Below are 7,657 nucleotides of genomic sequence, written 5' to 3' on the forward strand. Positions count from 1 at the left end.
AAAAAAAAAAAAAAAAAAAAAAAAGAATAGAAGGATACGGCTCAGCATAGCATCTACAGCCCTTGAGGAGGAACGAAAGGTCCTTGACTTTGTTTTATGGCTAAACTATTATTAACTTGTCTTATTTGACTGTTCTCCTTTGTTTCTGCATTTTCTCACTTCTCGGATTAAATTTGCTCTTTGGAACTTGGGGAAGGCCTAGGAGGCTAAAGCTTTTCTACAGACAAGAGAGAGGGGACACAGGGCAGGGGATCTGTCCCCAGGAAGGCCCCACAGTGTCCTGCTCAGTTTCAAATCCAGGGACAGCATGATTTCTGGTGGATACACCAAGTCCTATTCTTACAATATTCAGCAGTCTGCTAATTCTCAGGATAAAAATGTGTACTTGATACCTCGGTTTCCTGTTTGGAGTCACAAAACTTCCATTTGGTCATTAAGCACAGATATCAAATACACACAGTCCTTGTCTCTGAGGTCCCAGCAGCGAGTGGCCTTCTAGGACCAGCTGCCCCTTGCCTGTGGCTCAACCCTGGCTCCCTGTTCTCTTTGTTTTTTCCCCCCTCCCTCTGGATTTCCTTTGGGACACCTGACCACCCTCTCCCGGACGCAGCCAGGCGGGGTGGGGATAGATGCTGTCATCATGGTGTCCCCACCCCTAGCCGAGAGGTGGGCATGTGCTCAGGCTGTCACTCGCTCACATGACTCTTCATGAAATGTTCATTTTTAGCATGGATAACTTCCATCCATTTTCAGATCAACCTTTCCTGGCAACGAATAGATGTGATTTGCTTCCATGCAGACGCCCACAGACTGTCTAAATCTGGTGTCACCTATGAGTGGTGACAGATTTGGAGAAAGAGTTACATTTAATCATAAATAACTCTGTGACTTCATTTCTTTAAACTTGTGGATTGAACCACTTTACCTCCTCCCTCTCCCCTACCCTCTCACACACACGCTTCCTGCTGGAAGTTTACCCCCTTCTGCCCACTCCCACCACCCAACAGACCCACCCACGTCACAGAGGAAGACAGCTTGGTCTTTAGTTCTCAGTGTGTAATGGATCCAGAGGTGGAAGCTCTGCTCCAAGGTCATCCAGGCTCACGGTCACTGTCACACAAGGACGTGATGCCACCTGACCATAGGAGGTAAATGACATCAGACATGAGGGACCCAGAACATCCTGCAGCCACCAGCACTCCGGGAGCCGGGGGGCAAGAATGTTCTAGAATAATGGCTGCAGAGCCTGAGCTGAGACTCAGTCTCCAGACATTTTGTCAGTGCTGAGCCCTCACCTGCACTCAGTCCATCCACCCTGGGCTGCATTTTAAGATGCTGATGCCCTCATGAGGACACCCACGGAGGGCTTCGGACATTCTTCTTTAGAGCATGGCTCCCCGGGGGTGGGCTTGGTCAGGGCCTGGGTGGGCAGCCCCCCTACGAGGCCCTGCCTGAGCCTTCGGGGCCTGTCTCCACCCATCCGCCCATCAGCCTGGGGAGGCTGTACCAGTCACGGCAACTCATAAACATATCTCTGGTGGGAGGTTCCACATGGGGCCTGGGCAGCTGCTCCTCTCAGGCTCCCTGGGGAGCTGTGAGCCCGGGAAGGATGTAACCCAGAGGGAGAGGTGACCCATGGCTCATCACAGGGACACGGACACAGAGCGTGCATGTGTGGGGAGAGCAAAGCCCAGGGAAAGCCGAGTACCAGACCTGCCCACCCACACCCAGGGCCCCATTTCCCTCCTGTGCACTGACCTGACAGCCAGTGCGGGGGGAGCCACGCACAGCCCCAGGGACACCCAGCACATGTGGGAGACGACACAGTTCGGTGTGACCCCGGACGTGGCCCAGAGCTGTGTCACCGGGTCACCCTCTCCAAGGCCAGTCGCGGGCAGAGCTTCCTCCCAGCACAAGACAGGGTGTCTTCTGAGTGTGACTTGGGGGCTCGTAAATCCCTCCAGTGCCCCTCTGGGGGTCTCCCCCCGTTCCCACTTCTGTGCGCAGACAGCAAGACCACTGAAAACGGCAGCTATTAATTTCAGAAACCATGTGTGTGTGTGTGTGTGTGTGAGTGTGTGTGTGTGTGTGTGTGTGTGTGTGTGTGTGTGTGTGTAGCAGGAAGAGTCAGACATGCGCTTCAGAGACAGTTTCCGGCCCCCTCCCGTCTCCACCAAGGACCCCCGCCGGCTGGAGGGGAGGGAGGTGGGGGCTCGGAGATGATCAGGAAGGGGGCGGTGCGCGGTTTAGGCTCCGCGCTCTCACTGCAGGGGCACAGGTTCCATCCCTGCTCAGGGAGCTAAGACCCCACGTGCAGCCAAAAAAAAGGGGGGGGAGGCTTCTTCCTCCGCAATCTACGTGGGGACTGTGAACGGGGAGGGCTCAGCGGCGTTGCGCCCTGGCACCCTGACGGCGCTCCAGTGGAGAGCGGCCTCCAGCACGACTCCTCTGTGCCCCAACTCACATGTGCCCTTGCACTGGGCACACCCTGGGTGCTCATCTCAGCCCTCGAGTCCGACGTACCCTGGGTGGACAGTCCCCATTCCAGGACCCGGAACACTCACAGCTCACCCAGCGCTGCGTGGGCTCTGGGCGTCGGGACAGCAGCTGTGGGATGAGAAAGCCCCACACCTCCCCAGCTACGTGGAGCAGCGCTTCTCAAAAAGAAGCAGCCGAGATGGAACACACATGTGTAACGATGCTGGGTGGTGGGGAGGTGGGCTGTGCCCGGGGCACTGGGGACCCTCAGGCGCTGTGCTCGGACCCTCCCGACATCCCTCAGTGTGTGACCAGGTCATCCGAGGACACCCCAAGGCCCTGACCCCTGGCCCCACACATGCCCTCCCCTGTCCAAATGCCACCTGAATCCCCAGCTCCCCCGGCCCTTCCGGGCCCACCGGCCGATAGAGGCCCCTTTGGGCTGGAGTCGGTCCGTCCTGTCCGTGGACAGACACGTCGTGACCACACGAGGCACCGACGGCCCGGCAGTTGCTGAAGCGCTCGTCATCACCCTCAGCTGGTGCGGGACCTCAGGCCCAGCTGCACCCCAGGCCCCGACCTGCCGATCCCTCCATGTGCAGCTGAGCACAGCCAGGGATGCCGGGAGGGGCTCCTGCAGGACACAGCGGACGGCCACCAGGTCCAGGGCAGAGACGACCACCGAGGACCCGTCCAGAGCCGGGGAACGCAGGGTCCACATGTGCGGGAAACTCGGGTTTCCCCGCCTTCCCTGTCCCTATGGGGTGCTGGGTGCAGGGGTGGGTCCGGTGCCAGAAGGGAATTCAATTCTAACTGTGATCGCCCGTGGTTCGCCAGGCCTCTCTCCTCTGTTAAACCTCACGGCTCCAGTTTGAGAGGAATGGGGCTTGCAGACTCCTAACTTTTACACTCACGGTTTATATTCGGTGTGTAAACCTGCCCGGTGGGTGAGGGAAACACGCAGAGAGGAAATTGCTCCCATGCTTCCAGCAAAAAGCAAAGAAAAAACACCTGTGAACTTACGTGGGGATCTGGAATTAGAACAGCCGGCCTCAAAACTGAACAGAAAGTGTTTTCAAATCGTCCCCGTGGCCCAGGCAAGAGGAGTCAGGGAGGTCTCAGTGGAAAATGCGCTGACATGGGCAAGACTGGTCCCCAGGCCCGTTCGTGCATCTGGCGTTTACAGCTGCGGCGTCTCGGAACAGAGAGGTGGGTCCCAGGGAAGGCGGAGGGGGGAGCAGAAAACAGAAGCAGAAAGAGGCAGGAATGGGTGAGGAGGAGGGCAGCCATGAGCGCCTGTCAGCCCGCGGGTCGGGGATCTTTCCAAAATCTCCATCCTCGTTTCACAGGAATGGGCTGCACAGATTCTTGATTTTTTAAAAAGGGAAATCTTGTGTTGAGCCACACACCTCGGACTGTTTGATGCCAGAGGGAATGTGAAGACAACGGCGGCCCTGAGCTCCTGTCAGCCCGCAGGCTGGGGAAGGACCGCCCCAGGGAGAGCCGCATCCCTGGATGTGCCACAGAACCCTTCAGTGTGGCCTCTGCCTGCTACCCACTGCCCAGAATAAAGGCCCCGACTGTCCAGAGAGGCGAGAGCTGTCATTTCACACACAGGTGGCTGCTGCTGCACTGCCCGTTACACGTCTTGGTGATGCTGACGTCACTGTGATGTGTCCTGAGGACATGAGGAGGTGTCACTGTGATGCAGTGGGGGATATGGGGAGGGGCCACTGTGATGGGGCCAGAGGACACCATGAGGGGACCCGCCAGGAGAGTCCTCAGGAAACTGAGGCCCAGAGAGGTTAAGTGTCCCTCCTGAGGGCACCCGGCGCATGGGCAGAGCTGGGATTTGCACACAGGCCAGCTGCTCCAGGGCCCTCACCCTCCCACTCACCATGTGGGAGCTCACAGGCTAAGCTGGGCACTCGGAATGGAAGGCGGTGGGACACAGAGCCCAGGGGGCTATGGGGGATGCTGGGATTCGCAGCAGGAAGGGGGTGGAAAGAAGGCTGGACTGAGCTGCCACTTTGCAGACTCTCCGTCCTGTCACCCAGGTGGCTGCACAGCTTCCCTACTTGTGTGTAAGGACGTGGCACTCTTCCAGCGTTCCCTGTGAGCATGTGGGAACAGAGCTGCTCCCCCGTTTGTCACGTGGAGACACTGAGGCCCAGAGAGGCACAGTGATGTGTTTGGTGGGTGGCCAGGAGCAGAGGAAGAGGGTGGTGGAGAGGTGGGCAGGGCCTAGATCTTCACTCTGCAGCACCAGCACGGGTCACTATGTAAATTTAAATCCGTTACATTACATAATATGCAAATTGAGTCCCTCAGTCGCACAGCCACATTTTAATTTCTCAGCAGCACACGTGCCTGTGACTACCATTTTGGACAGCACAGCATAGGTGGAGACCCTGGAGGGTTTGAGCCGAGGGGGACATGATCTGACGCATGGGGGCAAGGGACCCCCAGGCTGCTGCGTGGGGAGCTGACTGCAGGGGTCTCGGTGGAAGCAGAAGCTGGTGGACCTCATGCAGGATCCAGACAAGAGGTGATGGTCCTATATGAAAATTGCCACGTGGGGCAGGGAGGTGGCTGGATGGTAAAGATATTCTAAAGGTAGAACCATGAGGATTTTCTGAAAGATTGCATACAGAGTTCAAGGCTTTGGCTTAACCAGCTGGAAGAGTGGAGATGTCCTTCTCTTGGATGGCAAAGAACGTGGGTGAGCGGACTTCAGATGAAACCACATCGCAACCCATGAGCATCAGGCAGAGCCTTGGCTGTGGATGTCCACGGCTCAGGAGAAGCAGAGCCTATCAGAAGGAAGGGTCGTAGGAAGGGGCTGAGCAGCTAGCTCTCATGGTTTCAGGGTGGACACCCTTGTCCTGGGAAGGGCACAGGAACATTCTGAGCCTCAGGTTATCCATCTGAAAAATGGGCAGAATAATTCCTGACCCTTTTTCTCTAGTTGGAATTTTTTAGGGGTATAAGAAGAAATAACACAGAAAGACTTGGAGGCTTAGCCAGGATAAGGCATGAGATAACTCCAAGGTAAGATTATTATTATCTTAATTGGATGTAGTCAAATTTAGTTTTTTATTTTAATGATTTAGATTTGAGGATGAAGTATTAATTTATGAATCATCTGTGACAGTAAATAGACCTCCCTGGTGAAGACTTCCCTAATTACCTGTAACCACCTGTGACTGATGAGCCAGCAGCAGGGATGGTAGGGATGTGATGGCAGGAATTATCTAATCACATGTCCCTGTAAATAATTCAGGGACTGGGGCCACTTCTGAGCCTGGAGCAGAGTTACCTTTGCCTCTCGTGGTGCATATTTTCTGTCTCTGCAGGAGGCAGAGATGAAGCCACAAAGCAGGAGCCAGGAGGAGAGGTGCAGGCACCAAGCCTCTGTCTCTGCAGGCTAAGCCATGCCCCTCTGACTGTGGCTGTGGATGTCCACAGCTCAGGAGAAGCAGAGCCTATCAGAAGGAAGGGTCGTAGGAGGGGGCTGAGCAGCCAGCTCTCATGGTTTCAGGGTGGACACCCCTGTCCTGGGAAGGGCACAGGAGCGTTCTGAGCCTCAGGTTATCCATCATTCTCAACACCTGGGCCAACATAGAGCTGGAAGGCATTCCCTCCACCTCCTTCTTGCCAAGCTGGGTGGATGCATTTGAAACATTTCACTGTCTTTGTTATCAAACAAATCTTGTCAAGCTAATTAGCTATGGGAGATCTTAGGTGAGTTTTTGTTTTCAAAAGTAGTCAAACAAAACAAATGTATATTATGCTTAGCCCAAGGCTAACTTTCTGATTAAAGTAAACTGCAGTTGGATCACCAAACAAAAGTAAATAAATAATAAATATGTGTGCACATATGTTCAGAGAGGAAAAGCCGGAGGTAAAATGAGACCCAGCAGAGCAATTGCCAGCCGTGAACTGAGCACGGAGTGCAGGTCACAGAAGCAATGAGGTTGCAGGGAGGGAAGCTAGGTTCGTATCACTGCCCGAAGGGGGGAATGAAGAGGGGAAATAGGTCTTGAGTCTTGAGGGGACATGGGTTGGTTTGTTTGTTTGTTTAACAAATTCTTTCTGCCTGGTGTCGGGAGCTAACATTTTCTTCTCTGTCCTCTTTCTTTTTTTTTTTTTTTTTTTTTTTTTTTTTTTTTTTTTTTTTTTTTTTTGCTGTACGCGGGCCTCTCACTGCTGTGGTCTCTCCCGCCGTGGAGCACAGGCTCCGGACGCACAGGCTCAGCGGCCATGGCTCACGGGCCCAGCCGCTCCGCGGCACGCGGGATCCTCCCAGACCAGGGCACGAACCCGCGTCCCCTCCATCGGCAGGCGGACTCCCAACCACTGTGCCACCAGGGAAGCCCTATGTCCTCTTTCTTTTCCTTCCTGTAATAAGGGTCTGGCGTGCGTCAGAACGCAGACCACATGTCACAATGGCTCAGTCAGTGTACGTATTAAGTCTAGTGTACGGGATAGGGCCTGAGTGTGAGATGGCCACCAAGGAGTGTGGGTAGTGACAGTGGAGAAAATCTGCCCAAATGTGGATGGATCCCTGACCTCAGCCAAGTTGTCTCCTGGTACTCGAGAACAAGGCATCCAGGGTTGCACCGCCCTGCGCCCTCCTGGTCTCGGCAGAGCCCGCAGAGCCGGAGTGTTAGGTTAAGTGTGGGCAGCCGCATGCGCGCCACCAAACCGATCCGCTGAGCCTGTCGCTGCCTGCGCCCCGCCCCGTGCGCCGGGACCCGCGACCCCAGACCCGGACCCGTTTTCGATCGGCCCGCGTGCCCCAGGCCAGGCCCGCGCAGCGTGGCGGAAGCAGGCGCCCCCTCAGCCGCAGCCGGCCAACGGGGCCCTCAAAGTCTCTGTCTGGAGCAAGGTGCTGCGGGGCGACGCGGCCCGGGAGGACAGGGATGAAATTTTAGATGTGATCTACTGGTCCCGACAGATCGTTGCTGTGGTCCTAGGTGTCATCCGGGGCGAGTTAACCATTGCGAGGTTTCTTGGGACGAGCAGAACTCTGCCTGATCAGCGCCGGTGTCCTGTACCCTCTATTTCAGCAACTACCTACAGATCGATGAGGAAGAGTATGGTAGGGCTTCCCTGGTGGCGCAGTGGTTGAGAGTCCGCCTGCCGATGCAGGGGACGCGGGTTCGTGCCCCGGTCC

General features: G+C 55.7%; 1 pseudogene; it reads left to right on the plus strand.

The window, feature by feature from the left end:
* Positions 1–6,926: 6,926 nt before the first annotated feature.
* LOC103077113 (uncharacterized protein C20orf24 homolog pseudogene) overlaps positions 6,927–7,657 on the plus strand; it is a 3,584-nt pseudogene continuing 2,853 nt past the window's right edge.

This window comes from Lipotes vexillifer, unplaced genomic scaffold (genome assembly GCF_000442215.2).
Source record: "Lipotes vexillifer unplaced genomic scaffold, Lipotes_vexillifer_v1.1 scaffold1545, whole genome shotgun sequence".
Lineage (NCBI taxonomy): Eukaryota > Metazoa > Chordata > Mammalia > Artiodactyla > Lipotidae > Lipotes > Lipotes vexillifer.